Genomic DNA, 22,889 nt, shown 5'->3' on the forward strand with positions numbered 1-22,889 from the left:
TCTGACAGGTCAGGGGAGGGTAGAGCTCAGTGGTAGAGGATGTGCTTGGCTTGCAAGAGATCCTGGGTTCAATCCCCAGTGCCTCTGTTAAGGGAAAAAAATTAAAGCCAAGGCTTTTGCTTTCTTGCTCAGAATTGGTTGGGATTAGAAATGAATTCCATTATGTTTCCCCAGCTCCTCGAAGATGCAGTTCATTGTTAATTGTGTTAACTGTGGCCTCTCAAAAAACACACTCGTCTGCTGATGTGGATTAGGGCTCACGTCCCAGCAGACAGTTCCTGATGCTGTCTGTCCCCCTGGCTTATCTTTCTGATAAGTGGAAAGGACAACTCGGGAAATCTGAAACATGCTTTCCAGCCACAGACACATTGGAAGACTGGAAATGGGTTGAGGTAATTTAAATTTTGAATCCCAAATTCACACATCATAAAAGAAACGACTATCATCCCCAGAGCTGGTGAGGATATTGGCTGAATCCAAGGTGGAAGTGATCGCAGTCACAAGTTCCGAAAGCATGCAGCCACCGTGTTAGTACTGATAGCAGCCCAGGCGGGAAGGGGGCCGTTAATTGGTTTTGGCGGCTCTTCTTGGATACTAAAAGCAAAACAGAATAGCAAAACAGCATTGTGGAGAAAAATGCTTGTATGTAGCCAGAGAAAAGCACAGCTTGAGATTACTTTTTTACAAACACTATCTTATTTTTTTTATTACAGTTTCAGAGGGACACTCATTTAAAGAAATCAGAGCATCCTTTGTGTACTGCTATGTGCAAGGCATTTATTAGATGTTGTAGATACAAAAAAAAAAAAAGATCTGAATCTTACCCTTAAGCTTAGTATCTATGGGAGGGTCGGGAATAGAAGCAGATAATTAAATACAGCATGATCAGATATATAACTGAAGAACTGTGGAAGCCCCATATGCATGGGGATGTGGGGAAATCAGGGAGGGCTTCTCAGAGGAGATGGAAATTGAGGTGGATCTTGAAGGATGTACTGGAATTTATCAAGAAAAAATGAGCAGGGGCATTCTCAGAAGTGAGAACAACACATGCAAAGGCATATGTGCCTGAAAGGAAAGGATGTGTTGGAATATCCCGAGACATTCAATCCTAATGAAGTACAGACAGCAAGGCAGGGGGGTCCACACCAAGGCGTCTGGATCTATTCTCAAGGTGACAGGTACCACAGAAGTCACTGAACGGGACATCGCATTATAAATTAGGGAGCAGGGTACCTAGAATAGGGACAGTCTGTTGGAAGAGAGCTCTGTTAGTTAGCTCCAGCAACAGACCAGCACAGAGCTGATGAGGGTCCGAACTAATATAGTGACAGCGGGAAGCAGAGGAGAGGAACACTGGAAAGATATTTACAATGAACATTTGTGACAGCTGGCAATTAATATTTAACCTCACCAAGTACCAGTCACTGTTTTGGAAACTTTCACGTTATCTTAAATCCAGAATCTGGTGCAGACTGAATGCAAAGGGTGAAGCAATGTCAGGATGAAATTTTCTGGCTTGAGTTACGAGGTAGACGGTGATACCTTTAATTAAAATATTGATTCCAGGAGAAGGAATCAGCTGGAAGCAGAAGATGAGTGAGGAGGGTGGGGAAGACAGTTTCACTGTATACAGATTAATTTTGATCACTGCTTGGGATATACGAATGAGGATAACCAACTGGAGCCAGGAATCCCACAGCGAGCAAAGCAGAAATTTCAGGTTAAATTTTTTTTTTAAAGGCATGAAAATATCCTCACAGTAAGATTTAAGCCATCGACCACATACGAAAAAGCACACAATACAATGCTTTCTAGAAACTTAAGAGGACTGTGTGATTCCGCTACAGAATTATCTGAGACCTAAAATATATGGATTCTTGAGTTAAAATTTCATGCCCCCTACCTAGAAAATGCTCTATATTTCAGACCCACAGATAAAATGTGTAAGGAGAGCAGCTCTGGTGGAGAGGAAAGCGCATGAACGAAAATAATACGAATCCCCGATAGGAGAGTCTTGTCAAATGTCGCGAGATCAGAGGAAGGCGTTTCTGGAGCGTGGATAATCAAAGCTCTTAATGCACTGATTCTCTGTTCGAAGTTAACTAACAAAAGGCAGGCTGTTTTCCAGGCTCTCCGGTTATATTTAGAAAGACCTCCAAGGGGAACCCCAATGGCCCTGAAACAGCTCCCTGCTTTCCTAAGAGGAAAGGGTTCTGGCAAGAGAAAGAACTTCTCAACAAGTTAAAGGAAAGATTTAATTGAAAGACAGTGGCCTATTTTACAAGATTCCTTCTGTGAAGAGATTAGAAGCATTCAGGCCAGATGTAACCCAGCCCGTAAGAGGAATTGGATAATGACGTAAAATGGACAGGGGTCGGTCAGGTCACAGTGCGTGAGGTCTGTAAATCTTTTAAATGGGTGGCCAGGGCCCTTCAAAGTCCAGGATTCATTAGAAAAATGGATAACCATGTAGCAAGCTAATTGCTAAAATCAAATAAAGACTGTCTTTGTGTTAACTTGCTCATTTCAGTTGGCTGATTTTTTTTTCTGGTTTTGGCTCCGTTCAAAGACAACCTAAGGTTATTAAAGAATTTTTATATAATTATTATTAGCACTAAATGAGATGACTAATACCACTGATGGTAATAATAAAACTCAGCCTCATAATTTTTGTTGTTGTTGTTGTTGGTGGTGGTGGTGGTGGTGATCACTGTTTGAAACTGGAAACCCATCAGGCTATCCAATTATAGTCTCCATCTCAAAGATGGGGAAAGAATTTGAGAGGGTAAGTATTTTGCCTAATTTTACACAGGCATTACAGGAAGAGCCAAGCTTGAGCCCATTACTGAGCAAAGGAACACACCATGTTGTACAAAGTTTGATGGGTGATGTCCTGGTCGCTAATTATGGCAGAAACCCCACGGTGCTAACTTCAAAACTGGATTAGCTAATACCCTTGAGATTCTTTAGCTTGACAGCTGTATGTCTGCAGTCCGACAACTCTAAGTCCCTAAAGGTACTCCTGATGCCTGTCCAAAGGTAAGCTGGAAGCAAACATGAATAAACAAGAGTGCAGAATAAATCAGATACATAAATGAATACCTTGCAGTCACTCTCCCAGCTCTGGAGTTGCACTCATCTGTTGAACTCAGAGAACGACCTCGTGTTTTCTGGAAAGGAAACACAAACAGGAAACAATTTCAAAACTCTGAACTAGGTGAAAACTGCAGTAACTAAAGGTAAAATGCTGATCTTTTCATTCACTCGTAGAAGTTCTGAGCAACAAAGAGAGCATCTGAGAAACAATTATTTAATCAAACTTTAGTACTTTAAAACCTTTAACACTGTAAAAAAATGGAAAAACAAAAGTTAAAACTTGCTTTTAAAATATTCAGACCTATACATTATCCCAAATTTTATATATGAAGGAAAGTAAAAATGATGCATTAAGCACATGTGCTCTCAATGATGAACAACTATGCCCATGATTTAGTTTTTTTCCCCCTCATTCTTTGTTTCTTTATTCATTGCTTTATTCCACCTCTTCTCACAGGCACTGCAGACACCTATGGGTTAGCACCACACACCTCAAACATGGACCCTTCCAGTAGGCATTATACTGTGGATTAAAACAAAAGCAAAAACGGTCACATGCCTCAAGAACGTGACAGCCTTATCAGAACAAAGTCGGAACAACGCTGTACAGAACTGTATGATAATTGTTATAAGAGACTGAGCCATGTTGTTCTATGCCTTCATCCAGAAACATGCTGTCTTTTTGATATCATGGTTTCCTATGATTAAGATAAAATTGTATCACTTACAAAGATCACTTCCTCCAAAAGGATATGTCATTCAAGCTTGAGGAATGTACTCTCAAATCTAACATTCTCTTTCTGTAGACTGAATCTAAGAAAGCATCTTAAAATATGCTAACCGGAAGTAAAAAGCCTTGAGAGCGAAAGAATGAATGATCTCATAATTAGACAGAAAAAATATCCATTGAGGTAAACCAATGCAATTTTTTTTTCTTTTGGTAAAAGGTTTAAAAGGGAAAGAATGATCTATTTCTTAGAAAGAAATGAAACGCAAAGCAATGCTAGAAAGACCAAAGGGAAACATTAAGTGGACAATAAGAAAGGCAGTGGTCCCTCCATGACCTGCTCCGTCAGACTCTCCAGAGGTCAGCAAGATGAGGGCTCCCCAGTCCCGTCCCACCTCATGGGCCCTCTGCCCTCGAGGTCTAAGCACCTCCTGGGTGGGAGCTGCAGGAGAAGAGTGAGTAGGTGACGGAGAGTTCCACGTCAGGAGAGGAGGTAAAAGGTGAAGAGCACGCCTGCCGAGAGTCTGCTTTCAACAAAGAAAGCCAATGGAAATTCTCTACTCTTTGCCCTTTTCTGGGAAATTCCCCACTCTAACTCCTAAGCGTTACAGCTCAGCAGCACCGTGGGTTCTGGAAGGTTTCCACGCCAGCCCGAAAGCCCATCATTTATGAAAACGCATTGCAAGCTGTAAACAACTACATCAGAAACAAGGGTCTGGGAAAAGCACCTGTTCAAAAATGGAGAAATAACTATTCTGAGATCCTGCTAAGTTTAATAAACACTTAAAATAGGTAAACAACAAGTTCATACTGTGTAGCACAGGGAACTATATTCAGTATCCTATAGTAACTAATGGTGAAAAAGAATATGAAAACGAATCTATGTACGTATATGTATGACTGAAGCATAAGGCTGTACACCAGAAACTGACACACTGTAAATTGACTATACTTCAGTAAACACACACACACACACAGGTGAAAACCCCACCACTCACTGATAATTGTCTATTCTACAAGAGCAAAGATGAAGAGGCCCAGTTCTAATACCAAGTTACTGATATAGATGACCCAGAGAGACACAAGTAATAATAAAGTATGTTCAGGTGTGAGTAGTGTACAGAAGAGAGTGTGAGGGCCCCGGACGTACAGCTCTCCACGGCTCCTGGGATAAGACCGGAGCCACCCGGGATGGTCTGACCGGCTCCTCACCTGGGTGCCTGCCCGCCTGCCCAGAGTCACACTCATCGTCTGTCTCATCATCCCCACCTCCCACCCTGACTTCTCCACACCTCTGCCACACTGTTTGCTTGTTTTGTTTTTTAAGAGGCTAAACAACTAATATAGAAAAGAGTATCTAATAAAGCACTTGCTTGTAAGCTGGAAACCGTCTGCAGTGAGCTTCCACCTGGGCCAACCTCCAACTTGGCCCAACCTGGGCCCTGTCACAGCCTTCTCAATCTTCTCCTTCTTTTATTTCAAGTCCAGTGAAGAAATAAACTGTAAACACTCATGTAAAGTACAGAGCACAGGCATTTGGGGCTGGATAATTCTTTGTTTTGAGGGGTTAGCATTCCTCCACCCCTCAGTGGTGATACTCAAAAATGTCTCCAGACTTTGACACATGTCCCATGAAGGGCAAAATCATTCTCCAGTTGAGAATCACTGGTCTTCGATACATGATGACTTATTAAAACATAATCATCTCTACAGCCTAACTTCCATGTCATGCAGAAAGACAACAGCGGGATGGGGACTGTCAGAAAGGGCACTGATGGGGGACAGGAGAGGGAGGAGAGCACATGTATCGAGCACCTGCTCTATTCTTGGCTCGTGTGAGGTCGGTCATCTTATCTAATACAAAACACCCTGTGCTTTCTCTTCCTAACTCAGAGCCTGCTCAAAACCTTGAGAGGTGATGATTTACACGGATGATGTTACTGAAAGCAAAACTCTGCAGAATAAAATAAAAATAAATATTTCTAGAACTTCCCATAGACATTGATACGCGTGTCTTTTACTCTCAGTGGACCAGCCACCTACCTTCCCACCCTTAGGAGTGAGCAGCAGCACCACACATTCTCATGGTGGGTGCCTCACTGATCACTTCCTTGGCTACTCCTACCAGCTTAAAGCCATGTGGCCGTTCATGAGTGGAGACCCAAATGGACTCGAATGCATGGCCCAAACAGCACCTTCCCTAAGCTCCCAGGGAAGCAGGCATTTGGCCTGAGGAACTGTTGTAAATGCTACCAGGTTACAGCTCTTTATCGGTGACCCACCTGAAGAAAACAAGCCCCACAGCCCAGCCCAGGGGGGTGGGTTAAATCTTGGCTTGACTGCTGATCTCCCTGGGAGCCTTTAATGAGGGAAGGGAGGGACGGGAGTTTCTGGGCAGAATTTGACGTTGGTCATTTTCTCTCCTGAGTCCCCAAGGGCTGGCTCACTGATCTCTACTACATTCAGCAAGGTCAGGTCCAAAAGCATCCCCAAAGAAAAGTCTTCTGTAGCCCTGTCAATTCAAAAAGGACCAGAGTGGCTGTTTGAACACATATAGTGGTATGGAGTTTTTACTAACTGGCCTTTTCTGATTCTGTTCTAAGTTAATCACATATTCCACTCTAATATCTGTTCAAATGTTTTATCTGGGTGGGGGTGGGGGGTCCTTCATGTGCTGGTCACTATTCTAGGTAGGGTTTCAATATTGACCAAGACACATACAATCCCCAGCCCTCTGGTGCTTTCTGGTAGAGGTGGGAGACAGACCAGCCACCTAGCAGAACACTTATGGTGGTCACTGGAGAAAACAACTGAAGCCAGCTTGTGGCTAGCTACTGCCCGGGGGGAGGCACTACTTTGAGTCGGGAGTTGGGAAAGACATAGGGGCGGCGGGGGGTTGAGGCACAGGGAATACTAGTTGAGCAGAGCCCTGAAGGTGGTGGGAGGGGCCGGGCGGGGAGGCGGGAGGACCATAAGAGGCCAATTGTGCGCATTGGTGCCCCCTGGAGAGTGGTGGGAAGGCAAGTCAGAGAGGGGTAGGTCACACTGGCCCCGCCCCATGTGACCACCAGGTTGGCACGACTCCTAGGATCAGAGCGTGCCCAGTGCTCGAACAGCCACTGCAGGGAAAGCAGGGGCGGTGGGCCCACATGCAGACATGTAGATCCAGCAGCGGAAACAGGAGGAAGTTCTCTTCTAAGTCATGGCCCAAAGAAGAAAACTGGAAGCAAGGTTATTAGCTGAGAATAAGGATGTGGAAGGAGGTAGAGGAGGTCTGATGGGAGAGCAGGGAGTAGGAAGAAGTCCTTCAGGAGAAGAGAAAGAGTAAATGGACAAGGAACCAGCAGCCTGAGGGGTCCACGGAGACGAAGGTGAGACCTATCAGCACAGTGGTGTGTGTTCCTTCAGCCAAGTCGCAGTGCAGGTAGGTAGAGCTGAGTTATATCCGTGAATATAAATGAGGATGGAGAGAAAGAAATGAAGAACCTGAAAGCGTGGGCAAAGGAGTTTTACAAAAAGAGATCACGGAATCTAAGCTGAGTAACTGGGAAAGAAGAGGCGGGGGTGACAGATGGTGGAAATTAGCAGGATCGATGCACTGTAGGTACTGGTGGAATCCAAGAATGGCTGGAGTTAGGGGAAGAGGGAGGGTTGACTAGAAAGAGGTGATGATCGGGGAATGGGAGGCTTGGAGAGAGAGTGGATTAAACCCTCAGTACTCAAAGTGTGCTCCCCAGATGGGCCAGCAGCATCAGCAGCACCTGGGGACCTTGTGTGACCTGCAGAATCCCAGACCTACTGAATCAGAACCTACACTGTGACAGGTGACCCGTATGCACACTAAGCCTGGGGAAGAACCTTCCGTCTGAGCCAAATGAGTCAATCTCCACTTGCCCAGAAGCTGCAGGCACCCTATAAAAAGGGTAGGTTTCTGAGGTTAGGGACTTCCCTGGGGCTCTGCTTCTCATCCTCCACTTTCAACGGCTCATTTTGGCTTCTCGGGTTTCCATTCGGCTGCCTCGCGCCCTTGCTCAGTCCTGCCTTGCAGCCTTACAGTAGAGTTGGCAGGCTTTGGATTCCATTTACCAAAGAATGGGCTGTCTTGCCCGCATCCCTACCCTGTCTGTAGCAAACGGCACCCCCTCACTTCCTGAGACCAAGTTCCAGATACCCTCGCTGCTCTCCTTTGCCTTTGAGGGGGCAACCAGATACTCAGGACCCTCCACCTGTCCTGCAGAGTTTCATGGACCCACAGAGATCTATGACTGGGCACCCATGCAAAATATACAGTATTGTTCACTGTGGCTTTTTTAAGGGTTTAGCTTCCTGCTGTAATAATTACCCAGGGTTTTATGTCTTCTTTAATATAAGCAGATTGCCTTCAGTCTTTAGAGTTAATTTTTATAAAGCAAGGAAAACAGCAGCTGTATATGACATTACAGAATGAAAGATGAAGTTGAGCCTAATTCATGCAGGCTTTGCTTCACTAACAGCTTTTGTCCTGATAAACAGTGTGTGACATTTTCATTAACCTAGATACAAACTCCCACACAAATACTCACACATGAAATTAAATGAAAATACCAAATTTAGAATCTCTTGCTCATATCTTTCAAGGCTGATAAGATTTCAGACGCTGTCATTTGTAACAGTTTTCTTACAACGACTAAAAACGACCAGTTATGGGTCTTACTTTTTGCAGAGCCCGTGATATGCATTCCAGACAGCCTCATCTCCTGTAACGCCCACGGGAATTCCGTGGGATCTGTACTGCTGTTACTCTGGTTCTACAGATGTGGAAACGGGGGCTCGGACAGGTTAAGTGACACAGCCAGTGAGTGGTGGAGCCAAGTTTCAAACCCAAGGGTACCTGACTCCAATGCAGAGACTCACTCACACACCGTTTTGGGTAACACACTGCTGCTGCCTAAAAGTGTGACCAGGTGTAGTTTTCTCCGCCTCCTTGTCTCCCTAAGCATATACAGAGTCACTATTAAATACGCTCCTACTTGAATCAAGAAAGTATAAACAGATGGTCTCTGATCCCGTCACTGCTGAATATGTAACACAGACTTCCTTGGTTAGATGTGACCATTTTCCAGCTTGGTGATAATTCTTTCGGCTGTTTCTCAGTGAGAATAAATCAATGAGCCGAGTCAATCTGGCCTCACTCTGCTCAACTGTGATATGGTTGTAACACACCTGCTCATCACCATGGGGACCTGAATGCAGTCTCCAGTGGGTGGGTGGCCTGCCCTCCGGGAACAGAATCTATTCTGCCATCAGGAGAAATTGCTGGCAATGCCCACTCGTCAGATCCCTTCCTCTGCCGAGGCAGCTGAGACCTCAGGTAAGTTTAGCAAGTGTGCAGAAGAAACAGAATGGAATCCAAACCTTCCTGTGTGAGTTAATTGCCATGAGACTCTAGGCACACCAGCTTCCTTCCCTGCATCACTTAACCACCCACGATTCAGGGACAACAATGCCTGGCTGGCCGTGCCTCCTCCTTCTCAAGGATGGCGTGCAGATGATTTGATGGGCCCAAGGCCCTTGGGTGGAAAGAGCTGAGGTTAATGAACCTGTGTCCACACACTCCGCGCTGAGCAACACAAAATCAGGCCAAGACACGTGCATGTGGTGATCAGGGTTGGGCATGTGGGGCTGATAAAATATTTCCTCTGTGGTTAGTGAAGCCAAAATAAACAGAACAACAACAACAAAAGAAGCCTCAGAAAACTGACCTCCCCACTCCCCACACCCCCATCTGTCAAATAGAAACAGAAACCTCTTGTTTTTCAGTAAAAATAACAGGGCAACCTTTTTAGTTTCCCAGATTTTTAAAAGGAACAAGAGCTGTAAGAAAAGAAATATCCTAGGGCTCACGGTAAAAGCATAGCCTTTTTCATTTTAATATGTTCCATCTATGGATGAATATTTATCACTCAACATTTATCACTGCCTCAATATTTACCAGTGTCTCTATGCATATTTCTCCATCTGTCTTAGGCTGTCAAGTCTGGTAAGGCAGGGGCCAAACTGAGTTAGTTCTTTTTGTAAAGGGTGTGAAATTGTCATGCATAATTAGGCAATTAGAGGGTTTTTGATGAAGCTGCTTGTGAAGCACGAGAACGGTTACTACCATGGTAGGCTTGCTTCCTGAAACCTTCCTGTCTTTCTGAAATGTCAGACGATCACACACTCACAGACTCGTGAACGCACAGGCACTTGGGCTGGGGGATCATGCAGACGGAGCTAGCTGAACACCCTGTGGTCTGGGGCCCATGGCAGCTGCAGCTGCAATGCCTAAAAGCTTGTCAGAAAGGCAAACCTCAGGCCCCACCCCAGACCTACCAAACCAGGAGGTGCAATTTAACAGGATGCTCAGGCAATCGGTGTGCACATTCAAGTCTGAGAAGCACGGACTAGAGAACCATCCAGTTCAACGACTTCGTTTTACAGATGTGGGATGGCCAAGCGACAGTCTGAGCAGGGACAGATCCTAAACCTGGCCTTGTACCTTCCAACCCCAATGCTCCACCTACCACCTTTTGCTCCTTCAGGACTTTTCCTCTTTCAGTGACTCTTCTGTGGGTCTATAGGTAAATAACGACTGACAGCTTGCCAAGAACATTGGTTGGTTTGATTTGCTACCGAGTCCTTTACTCTTTCAACATTTTGAATACACATAGAGATACTGGAAACAGAAATCTGGAAAGCCATCTTACAGGAGCAGGCTTGCTCCCGACACGGTGTCCAGTTCGTGATGGTGCATGGAAGTGGACATCATGCTTCTTGGTCGAGATCTGAAACCTACATTTTTTGTGTGTGTGTATGTGTATGTGTGACTTTCAGGTCCAGGGATGCAGCCCAGGTGGCCATTCACCTTTGACCTCTACTCCCCAACTTCATTAACTGCTCCTAAGTCCTGGCTGACACATGGCTCTGCCTTAGGGTTCTAGAGTCCAACCAAAGGAATTTAATTCAAACCCTTAAGGATATGGATTCCAAGAAAAAGCCAGAGCCATGCGAAAACTTGTAAAAACTTCTCTGAGTTGCTGGTGATACAATGGTTTCCATTTGCATCTTTTAAACTAGCTCCTGTCCAGCTGTATCACATACTTCCTACAGCAGATTATGAGCCATTCATTTCCAATTAGGAGAATTTTACTATGAATTTTCCTTCTAGATTCCAGGCACAAAAAGTAGTTAGTAAACAATATTTGATCATATTCAAACCCCATCGTTCTTGTGCCACTAATATTCTCCAAAAGGCTAGAAAGGACTGACATGCACTTTAATCAGGTCTGTTTATGGCAAACATCTGTCTTGACTCACATCTGAATACCAGCAGGCACCCTCCCAACATATGGTGACTTTTCTGGAAAAAATATTAATTTCTCCAGGTATGAAAAGAGTGGCTGTACTTTTTTTCCCACAGGTCTAAGTTTTTTCCTGTACATTTCAAAATCAGAAAAGAATTTGTTGGCTATAAAAGAAAAGAATGAGACAGGAGAAAGAAACACCCCTACTTGGCTTCCTGTGACTTCCTAACCCACTCTCCATAATGCCCCACTTGAGAGATAAAGTCTGCAGCTGCTGAAAGAAAAGAGAGAAGATACTGAAGAGGGAAGGGCAGTCAAGTCTCACACCATCCTCCCCCACCATCTCAAAAGCCTTTCAACCTCCTTCACTCCTATGCCTGCTTCTCAGTCCCAAACTTCTCCATGGCAACGTGACTGCCTCTTCCCACAATGCACTCTGCTCCTTCTCCTCCATCCGAAAGTCCACTCAGAGGACCCACACCAGGGGCTGGAAGAGCAGCTCCTTGAAGACAGGGCTCCCATCTTGTTCAACTGGTTATAACCATGCCCACTGTTGACTAGCCCACAGGAATCACACCCATGTGAATGGAACTGGGTTACTGAAAACCCCTGAACTCAAAAATAATTTTCCATATTGGATTATTGTTATAAACATATTCAGCAACCCTCTTGACATCTAGAAGTAGGAAAAAGTATAGAAAGTGTCTGCTAGTTTATTTCTTTCAGCGCCAGAGTTTCTGGATTCCAGTTACACACTCAGTTGTATGTTATTTTTTTATGTACTTGTTTCTTGAGATAAGGTGACAAACTTTTAATCTGTTTCATAAAACCAACTGCCAAAAGATTTAAATCTATTACTAAAGATACTTTAAAAACAAGTACCTTGAAAAAAAATTGAGGACAATCAATTCCATTGTAATATGATGATTTTTCCTCTCCAGTCCTTAGGAAAGTGGAGATAAGAACTAAGGACTTTTCCAACAGAACCAAAGATCCTTCCTAACATTCTGCAAGTCAGGAATAGACATATTTTGGAAATGAGAAGATAGTTGGGTTTAGTGCAAAGACTAAACCCGAAGAAACGTCTAAGGTTGGAAATAGATTCTCCAAAGAGATGTCTGAAAATGCTCAGACATTGACAAGTGTCTCCAAAGCATGTGGAGTTTCACTGTCATTCTTTATCCTTCTGTATTTTATCTAAGTTACTCCCCAGGCTCCTGACTCATTATATGAGAAGACAGGCTGTTTCAGATGACCTTGTAGGTACAGGATAAAAAGAGCAACTGACAAAGAAGGAAAAAAAATTGTATGGTGCAGAGATGTTGCTGTTTATGAAAGGAAACATTGACTGGTGCAGGAGGGAACAAGCCTACCTCCCATCTCAGTCTTGTAAGCCTTCCCTCCTTTAAGCAAACACTGACAGCGGGCTGACAGCATCTAACTGGCACTGTTCTTTCATGTACCTTTTGTATGACAACTCTATGTGCGGGACATACGATTATCATCCCCATTTTACAGATGAGGAAACTGAAGTATAGAGAGATTATTTGCTCAATGTCACAGAGCTAGTGGCAGGAGGGGCAGGGAGACAAACACATAACAACAAATAGTCTGGCTCCATGGTACAAGCTCTTATCCTCTCCACCTTTACTCAGTTTTGCACCCTTTCACCCGCTTGTCCATCACCTTCTCTCCTGCATATGATCGAATTTCAACCACAGTGGCATTATAAGCTGAGAAGTGGCTGATGTCCAGGTCCCAGCCTTCTCAGACCTTCCCCGCAAACAAAGATAACACAGATTTGCAGCGAGATGGGAAGGAATTGTCCACAGAGGAAATTCCCAAGCAGCCTTTCCATTCCTGGAGTCGTCCCGCCCCATTCCCATCTTCTGTCGGCCTGTCACATGCCCAGCCTAGAAGGTGACCATCTTCATGGAATTTGCAGTCATCCCTCAATCCTAACACAATGTGTACAAACAAGGCAGTCTCTTATCATCTACAGTTTGGTCAAGAAAAAAAAACAAACAAAACAAAACCTTCTAATTGTTTCTGAAAAGAAGACAAATGGATATATGTACTTCTGAGTTAGAAAGAGTAAAATAAGTCACACTTTCCTAAGTTTTCTCAAAAAAAACCCAAACCTTTCTAATCATAATATAGTTTGAAATTCCACTATCTTCTGATAATATTCAATGACTTAGGAGTTCAACATGGAAGATTATCTCTTCCTTCTGAATGTCTGTTCTGTAACAAAAATGTGCCAAGTGCTACAAACTATATCAATATGAATAACTTACCAATCCTTCCCTCAGGATGAATTCCCTTCAGTGAAATTCTTTACTTCCATTTCCTATGAGGTCAACTATTTCAGAATGAGTATCTGAGAATCAGAAGAGACACTCAGAATTGGGCCCTTTTAGGAGAGAGATGGGGCCTGTGAGTTGTAAAAATGAAAACATCTTGAATACTCTGTTGGAAAACCGGATGTAGAAGAAATATTACCTCTTATTATGCATATTATGTGTCATGAAGCCAAATCAATGTATAAGCACCTCCCTGACACCCTGAAAGAACTGTGACAAGAGTCTTTAGCCAGGAATGTTAGTCACCATAGCAATGAAGAAACTGCACAATACTCATTCTAACTAATTTAAGAAATGCCAAAGAAGATGTTTCTATTTCGTGTATGCCTACTTCATTTCAGTGAATAGCTTCCCTAGATGGACTGTCTACAACTTCAGCTCCTCTATTTCCATGGGAGTCTTAAGTTCAACACCTGTAAATTCAATAACAATGGAGGTTTTCAGAGCTATAACTTTAAATAATTTAAAATTAGGGAAGATGCAACTATACAAATTGCCAAGATAACAGGCAGAATATATTAAAGCCATGAGAAAGAAAAATGGCTTGTATATTTTTTAAAAAAAGTGAAGCAACAGAATCTTACTGCGGAGATCAGAAAGGCTGCATAAACTCGAAGAAGGCCCATTTGGGCAGGTGAGGAAGGGAAGGAGAGCACGACTTCAGCGGAGGTAACAGCTCGGGCACTAGCACGAGGGGCAAGAATCATAAATCCAAGCGCTGACCAGGGTCAGGCTCACTTCATGAGCGAAGTGTCCCAGAGGAACTCAAAGCCTCCTTACAAGATCTATGACTTGGTGGAACGGTGGGTAAAAACATGTTACTTTCCTCTACTCTTGCTTTAAGGAAAAAAACAGTGTCACACAAGGATAAAAATGCAGCTGATGGTTGGCTGCATTATCTGGGAGATAATAAGGACTGGTGAGGACTGTGGCAAACATGCCTCATTTAAAAGGGCAGTCACTGAGCATGTGTATCTAACTCCTTCAGGAAAATTTGGGAATGTGAACCCAGATTTTTTTTCTTTTTTTTTTTTAAGGGAAGCTAGAAACCTGGGTTTTTACATGATATCTCATAATGTTTAAATATATGCTACTAATACCAGTTTTAAAAAAATACTCTCCCACCCAACACTTAAGTGTGCCAATGAAACAGGCTTGAGGAACAGGTCTGAGGGCCATTAGATGCAAGGCTTCTGCTGAGGTGGGAGCAGGATGGAATTTGGATAGCCAAGTCCTGGAATTTTAATCCCAAATGTACTATTCTGTGGTCTAGGAAAAGTGCTTAAACTTCCTGAGGTCAGCACCTTGCATCAGAAAGACGCTTGGAGACTAAATTAGCAGCCTACATGAACAGGCAGAAGACTGTAGGCATTGAGAAAGAACACAGGCTTTGAAACCAGTTCAAATGCAGCCTCCATACTTATCAGGGCAAATTATTTCACCTCTCTGTGTCACAGCATCCTCTTCTTTAAAATGCTACTGACCTCAGAGGGTGGTGCAGATTCAACAAGTATTAACTATTTTTTGACACACATGATCAATATTAACAGAATCCCTTGACTTCCTTCCCAATGCCCACCAAACAAAGAATAACTATACCTTGAGAAGCAATTTCATGGTCACATCTCTCTGAATTTGGATATGGAAAGTTCCGAACAGTATGGCACTGAATCGGGTTTTCAGATTGACCTGATCTACAAGAAGTGTTAGAAGTTCTTCACTTTATTTTTTAGTTAAATTTTTATTTTTAGAAAATTGTAGATTCATATGCAGTTGCTTATAATATAGGGAGATCCCATGGATCCACTGCTCAGTGTCCCCCACTGGTAACGTCTGGAAACACTACAGTAAGGTATTACAGCCAGGTTATTGACAAGGATACAGCGCAGATCCAACACATTTTGATCACCACCAGGATTACTTACGCTGCCCTTCTATAGCCACACCCACTTCCTTCCTGTCCCTACCACATCCTAACCCCTGTGAGCCACTAATCTGGTCTCTATGTCTATAATTTTGACACCTTTAAAGAATGTTATATAAATGGTACCACATAATATGTTACCATTTATAATTGACCTTATTCACTTAGCATAATTCCCTGGAGATTCATCCAAGTTGTTCAACATATCAGCAGCTAGTTCCTTTTTTATTGGTGAGTAGTATTCCAGGGTACGGATGTACTCCAGTTTGTTTAACCATTCATGCATTGAAGGGAATCTGAGTTGTTTCCAGTTCTGGCTGTTACAAATAAAGCTACTATAAATATCTGTGTACAGATTTTTTTGAGAACACACCTATTAATTTCTCTGGGATAAATGGCAATGCTTAGTTTTTGAAGAAACTGCCAAAATGTTTTCCAGTATGGCTATAACGTTTTACATTTTTACCAGCAATATGTGAGTTGTCCAGTTTTCCCATATCCTCACCAACGTTTGGTCTTGTCAGTATTTTGTATTTTAGCCATTCTGATTAAGTGCATAGTGCTATTTCAGTTGTGTTTTAATTTGCCTTTTCCTAATGGCTAATGGTGTTAGACACCTTTTCATGTGTTTCTTTGCCATCTGTACACCCTCTTCAGTGAAATGTCTATTTCTTTTGTCCATTTTCTAATTGCACTGTTTCTTTTTATTGTTGAGCTATACTAGTCCTTTCTTAGACACACAGTTTGCAAATATTTTTTCCCACTCAGTATCCTGACTTTTCATCCTCTTAACAGAGTCTTTTGCGGAGCAAAAGTTTTAAGTTTTACATCCAATTGATCAAACTTTCCTTTTATAAGTTGTGCTTTTGCTGTCAAGCCTAAAAACCTTTTGCCTAGTTCTAGATCTTTAAGATTTGTTTCTATATATTTTCCCAAGAGTTTTACAGTTTTATGTTTTACATTTAAGTCCATGATCCATTTTGAGTTAATTTTTGTAGAAGGTGTGAGACAGGCCATCGTTCATTTCTTTCTAACATATGGATGCCCAACTGCTTCAGTGCTGTTTATTGAAAGGGCTAACTTTCCTTCACTGCATTGCTTTTGCATCTCTGTCAAAAATCAGAATCCCTGTAGGTTGCTTATAAGCCACACAGTCCACGGTATTCTGTTATAGCAGCTCAAATGGACTGAGGCAGTACCTTAAAATATTTCAAAGATATCATGTTATACATTGGGAAGTCAAAAGACCCATTGCATTCCATCTGGTGATGCTGAAGGAGAACTGGTTTTCTTGTCTTCTCCAGCTTCTGGAAGATGCTTGTAAATCTGGTCTTGTGACCCTGCATCTCACTGCCTTTTCTCCCTCTGCTTCTGTCCTTATATCTCCTTGTCTGGTCTTCCTACCTCCCTCTTGTGAATATGCTGGGCCCACCAATATGATCACACAATCCTTAAATGAACCACCTCTGCAAAATCCCTTTACCATGTAAAGTGACAGATTTACGGTCCTTGGAATTATGAAGTGGATAACTTCGGGGGGAATTATTCAGCCTACCACACTTAGCTTCTTGTATCTGTACATTTATATCTTTTGCCAAATTTGGCAAGTTTGCAGTCCTTATTTCTTTAAGTACTTTTTAAGCCCCTCTCTCTTCTTCCTCTCCTCCTGGGACTCCTATATCACCAGTGTTCGATCTTCAGTTATAGTCCCACAGGTCCCCAAGGCTCCATTTTTATGTTTTCTTCAGTCTCTTTCTCTCTTTGTTCAGATTTGGGTAATCTGTATTGTTCTATCTTCCAGGGCACTGACTCCTTCCTCCATCCCCTCCATTCTGCTGTTCAGCCCAACCACTAAGACTTCTGTTTGGGTTGTATTTTTCCAGCCTAAAATGTCCACCAAGTTCTTTATTATCCTTCCTGTTTCTTTGCTGAGACTTTCTGCTTTTGTGTTGATCTCCACCCTGTTCATAATTGCTCAGTGAAGCATTTTTATGATGGCTGCTTTAAATTCTTTGTCAGATAATTCTACCATCTCTTGTCATCTTGGTGTTGGCCTCTACTGACTGCGTTTTTTCCCACTTGGTTTGAGATCTTTCTGGTTCTTCGTATGACATGTGATTCTTAAATTGAAACCTGGACATTTGGTGGCCATCATTAAAAAGTCCACGAACGATAAAGGCTGGAGATGGTGTGGAGAAAAGGGAACCCTGCTACATTGTTGGTAGGAATGTAGTTTGGTGCAGCCATTGTGGAAAACAGCATGGAGATTCCTTTAAAAACTGAAAACAGACTTACTCTAAAATCCAGCAGTCCCATTTCCAGACATTTATCCAGAGGAAACTCTGACTTGAAAAGATACATGTACCCCAGTGTTCAAAGCAGCACTATTTACAAAAGCCAAAATGTGGAAGCAACCTAAATGCCTAATGCCATTTGCAGCAACATAGATGGACTTAGAGATGACCATACTAAGTGAAGTAAATCAGACAGAGGAAGACAAATATCATATGCTATCACTTATACGTGGTAACTTTAAAAATGACACAAATGAACTTATTTACAAAACATAAACAAACTCACAGACATAGAAAACAAACTTATGGTTACCAAAGGGGAAAGGTGGGGGGAAAAGTGGGAGCTCAGAATTTGCAGATACTAACCACTATATATAAAATAGATTAACAAGAAGTTTATACTGTATAGCACAGGGAACTATATTCAGTATTTTGTAATTGCCTATAATGAAAAGAATATAAAAAGGAATTGTATATATATAACTGAATTAATATGCTGTGCACCAGAAATTAACACATTGTAAACCGATACTTCAATTAAAAAAAAAGAAACCTGGACATGTGGGGTATTAATGTTATGAGAGTCTGGATCTTATTTAAGCCTTCTGTTTTAGCGGCTTTCCTCTGATACCACGCCAGCAAGGGAAGAGAAAGACTGTCATTATTGCCACATCTGGAAAGAATCAGGTTCACCTGGGAAGCATCGGGTTCGCACCTCCACTGACACCTGAGAGAGGGGCTCCTCCCTACTGCTGGGCAGGGCGAGTCCTGGCTCTCCACTGGCCCCCCGCTGCCCTCCACCTTCCTGGCTGGGAGGAGCAGGGTCACTGCTCCCTATGCCATCTCCAGAGGTTGGAAGGTGCGCAAATCCAGACTCTTCCTGTGGTTTCCGCTTCCACAGGGGTGGAAGTAGCAGGTTTTGTTAGTATGCAGCAGGAATCAGTCTTGGCTCCCCACTGCTCAGCCTGCAGTGACACCACCCAGTGGCGCGGGTAGGGGACCCCGGGGCCTCATTAGAGCCCGGCAAGGGTGGAAGTCCAGGCTTCCCCACCAGCCTTTGCGGGCAGGGTGGGGCCACGGTGTCTTCTGTGATGACTGGCTGGAGAACAGTGGTTATCACTGAAAAATTTTATCTTGCCAGGGTGTCCCTCTTTTGGTCCTTTGGCTAAAGAGGACAGGCTTTTGTTGTTGTCGTCGTTGTTTTGTCTGTTCCTGTTTCCTGATTGCTGGCTTCTCTTCCAATCTGGGATACATGAGATAACCCATGTCACTCATCACGGTGTCACTCCTGGGGCCTTGAGGTCCACAGATGATCAGCCTTCTCTTTCCCACCCTTCCTAGTCTTCTTACGTGTTTCACAGAGTGTCTATGGTTTTGAGTTGTCCTTTATGGGAATAACAGGGGAAAGTATGTCTCACTCCACCCACGCAGAAGCAGATCAAGTCCTTCTTTTTATCTTGAGGTTAAAATTAGAAACCTTATCAAGCAAGGAAGTTGTACTTACTATGCAGAGAAAGCTCCATCAAGTAGCAGCAAAAGTTGACGTGAAATCACTGTCAAATACTTATCAAATGACCTTAAGGAAAACTTTATAAATGTGCCACGGTATTTAAGTCATAAGAAAACCAAATTTACAAAAAATACATATATTTTAACTGCTCTCAAAAATTCCCCAATGATTTTATTTTAACTTTGTATTTTAAGATATTTCAAGAAAAAGAAAGGGAACTTTTCTCTGTGGGTGATGTTTTACAATTAGTTACCTGTAATAGTGAGGTTTTTAGGGTTTTTTTTTTTCCCTTACTTCAGTAATTATCTGAAGACATCTTTCTTTCCTAAGCTGTCTGTAAGAAGGAGCTACAAGGATATTAAGTATGATTATATTTATATTATCTGAAAGCTTTGCTCCCACATGACCTCTTTAAAGAATTTAAGAGGACGAGATGTGTGCTAAGGGACAGCAGTCATTATTACAGAGCAGACAGAGTCCCAGTATGACATCTGTTTTCCTTCAATTAACCCTTTATTTTAGATGAAATGGACAGAGTGGCAAAAGCACAGCTACCAGTAAATAAAAGTCTAGCGAAAATCCACTGAGATGTAGTCTTTTTTTTTCCCAGAAATTCTTTTTTGCCAATCAATGGGAAAGGTGACTCCTCAGAAGAAATTTAGCCTAAAAAAGTGCCCAAGTCAAAGAAGATAAAGTAGCAAGAAATGAGTAAATGAAAATAACCTTCAAATGGATAAAAAACACTTAAAAACAATCTGAGAGGAGCTGTGAGTTAAGACAGTTGGGCAGTGACTTGGAACAGGTCCGGGAAAACCAGGGTTCGGATTTTGTACTCGCTTCCCAATTAGAAGCAAATGGTAACTCCTCGGGGTAGACTCTAAATTCGCCGCAGTATTTCTTCATGCAGCCATCTTCTCCTCCTTGGGTGAACAGAAGGAGACGGCATGGTACAGTACTCAGCGAAATGTAAAATGAGGATTAACAAGCCATTCTGGAGACTTAGCAAAATTAAGCTTCATCAACCAGCTTGACTCACAGCCAAGCCGGCCAAAAAGCATCCTAGAAAGAAAACTAACAATGAAGGGACAGGCAGCACAGAACAATGAAGTAACTCACAGGCCTATTCAAACCGCGAGAAGGTGCATTGTGTTCCGCGATCAACCAAGCCCATTACTAGAATAACAAGAGTCCATTCTGTCCTCAAAATACAAGTCCAAAACAGCCCACTCGTCCACTGCAAAGTCTGCTTAGGAAACAAAGAGTGCGTCCCCCTACCTGTCTCCATAGAAGAGAATTTATCAGCAGGGAGGGACACATTGGAGGTGTGCAGACTGATTTTCCCTTTATGTGAAAAGGACACATGAGCCATCCTTACAGAGCTGAGGTGTGGCAGCAGAAAGAACCCTCAGCCTGGAGAGCTGTGCTGCGGGCAGTCACCTGGATTTGCCAGGCAGCCAGCGCTGGTGAAGACACAGGAAGCAATTCTGTATCCTGCCCACCATGGTTTTAAGACTTGAGACAGTTACAGGAAGGGGGAGGCATTTTAATGCCATTGGCTTCTTCCCAAGATCTGTCAAGGATCAGTGAGAAAACACTGATTGAAAACTTAAGGTTCTTTAGCACTACCACATTTACTCTAAATTTAAGATATTTTAATATTGCCTAATTACCTCATATTTTGTCAAAAATAACTCCAGAGTATCTATTATCTCAAGAAAGCTTCAGATTTGGGTGCATGTCTTGTATTCTGTATTATTTACATACTAACTCCTTCCTAAAAAGATCAGAAGTAGCCTCACTGATTTATCAGTTTACGAAAAAAATGTACTAGACCCAAGAGGAGCATGTGTTGTGTGACAGTAGCTCATGAAAATTACAACTGGATATCAATGTTATGTTTATGATCTTTCATCAGCCAAAGTCCATTTCTCTTCAAAAGAATAACTCCTGGTACTAAAACAAACATTCTATAATCATTACTGATTGGGGATTTTTTTTTTCACCTTTATTGTTTCTGCTAATACATATAACCCTAACGTGTTTATCTTTGTTGTGGATAACTAGGAAAATGATATCTTTAGGTGTAATCAGAGAAAACTGGGTAAGGAAACCTGAAAAAATAGTTGGAAAGTGCAAAGCCTTTAAAAAGAAAACAAATTAATCTGCCTTGCCAAACAAACATTTAAATAAAACCAAACTACCATGTACACATTCAGAAAAAAAGCTAGCTTAACATACCAGGAGAAAGAACCAGAGATGCTGAGCTCTAACAAGGGCAACGGGGAGTTATTATTTAAAAATGTCAAAATGAAAGGCTTTAGACAAATTGAAGAGGTTCATTTACCATCCTTAGGGGGGGAAAAGTTAAATCAGCCAAGAACAGTTTCTTTCTTGGCAATAATAGCTCGTCTATTTGCTTTTAGCTTTTTGAGAAATCATACCGCATTCTTGCTGTTCTCTCTTGAAATTCAATATGCTAAATTATTTTACACGTGGAGATTTGTCACCACTCTGTCAAGAACTGTGAAGGCTCTGAGATTTTACCTGACTTGTAAGCTAACAAGGTGGCCTGCCACATTTCATGGATGCTGTAAGAAGACACAAGACTCCTGGGTCAGAGACAAAGGACTGTGTTACTTGCAGCCTGGCAAGCAGCATGAGCTTCATGTTCGGTCACTTCTGCTGGTGCTCAGGCCCCACGGGTGCTGTGGAGGAGCTCAGGTGGGTGCTGTGCTTGCAGTGGGTTTGCATCACACCTAGAGAACCCTGAGTCTGGGGAGCATGAATTGTTCACAACACAGCCTTGCCCCGATGGAGGTAGTCTCACACTGGGCGGGAAACAATCCCACCCACTGCTCTGAAATGGACACTCTCTGTCTCCTAAGGCTGTTTATGTCACAAACATCCTTGAAAAAAGAGGGCTTCTGCCTGCAAGACATGTGAGAGACCGCCCCCCCCACACTCTCATTGAAAACAAACCAACCAAACAACAAACAACAAAACCCGTGAAGACATTGAAATTTGCATTACGGTTATAGATTAATTTCAGAAAGGATTGTATCTTTCCTATATTGAGTTTCCCAAGCTATGAACATTGTACGTCTTTCCCTTTACTTAAGTCTGTTCTATGTTTCAATATAGTTTTATAATTCTCCTCACAAAGGTAAGATCTTCCTTGAGTCTTCTGTAGTTTCTGTTGCCCATGTAAATGGTATTGTTCTATTATTTAAAATGATCTAAAACTATTATCTAATTCTTCCTGGAACAGAGAAACACAAGGATGATATATCCCACAGTCTTTCTGAACTATCTCCCAGGTAACTTCAGGAAGTTCCTCTCTGCTTTATCAATCAACATTCTGCAAACTTCAGAGAGAACCTCCATGTATGTCCTCGGGGTGGACTATCAGCATAGCTAAGCACTTTGGAGCTCGTACTATGTGCCTGGTACCAGACCTATGATGTCTGTGTAGTACCTCTTTTACCCCTCAAAACGCTCTGTAAGATATATTCTGTTATTTAGATGAGGACAACGAGATAGACAGAACATGTAACCTGCCCTAGATCACACGGTGGTAAGTGAGAGAACATGTTAAATGTCCTCAAAGAATTTTCAATCGGGCCTTCAGATTTACGTATGCATGAAAATTT

The 22,889-nt window shown here is 42.5% G+C and overlaps 1 protein-coding gene across 3 annotated transcripts in view; it reads right to left on the reverse strand.

Moving 5' to 3' along the window:
- The window catches only part of PAG1 (phosphoprotein membrane anchor with glycosphingolipid microdomains 1), a 126,777-nt gene that overhangs the window by 82,565 nt on the left and 21,323 nt on the right, over window positions 1-22,889 (reverse strand). For all 3 annotated transcript variants that reach the window (XM_045514173.2, XM_045514179.2, XM_074355045.1), the window contains exon 2: window positions 3,106-3,173. The gene's annotated coding sequence lies outside the window, so the exon portion shown is untranslated. The remainder of the gene's footprint in view (window positions 1-3,105; window positions 3,174-22,889) is intronic.

This window comes from Camelus bactrianus, chromosome 29, assembly GCF_048773025.1.
Source record: "Camelus bactrianus isolate YW-2024 breed Bactrian camel chromosome 29, ASM4877302v1, whole genome shotgun sequence".
Lineage (NCBI taxonomy): Eukaryota > Metazoa > Chordata > Mammalia > Artiodactyla > Camelidae > Camelus > Camelus bactrianus.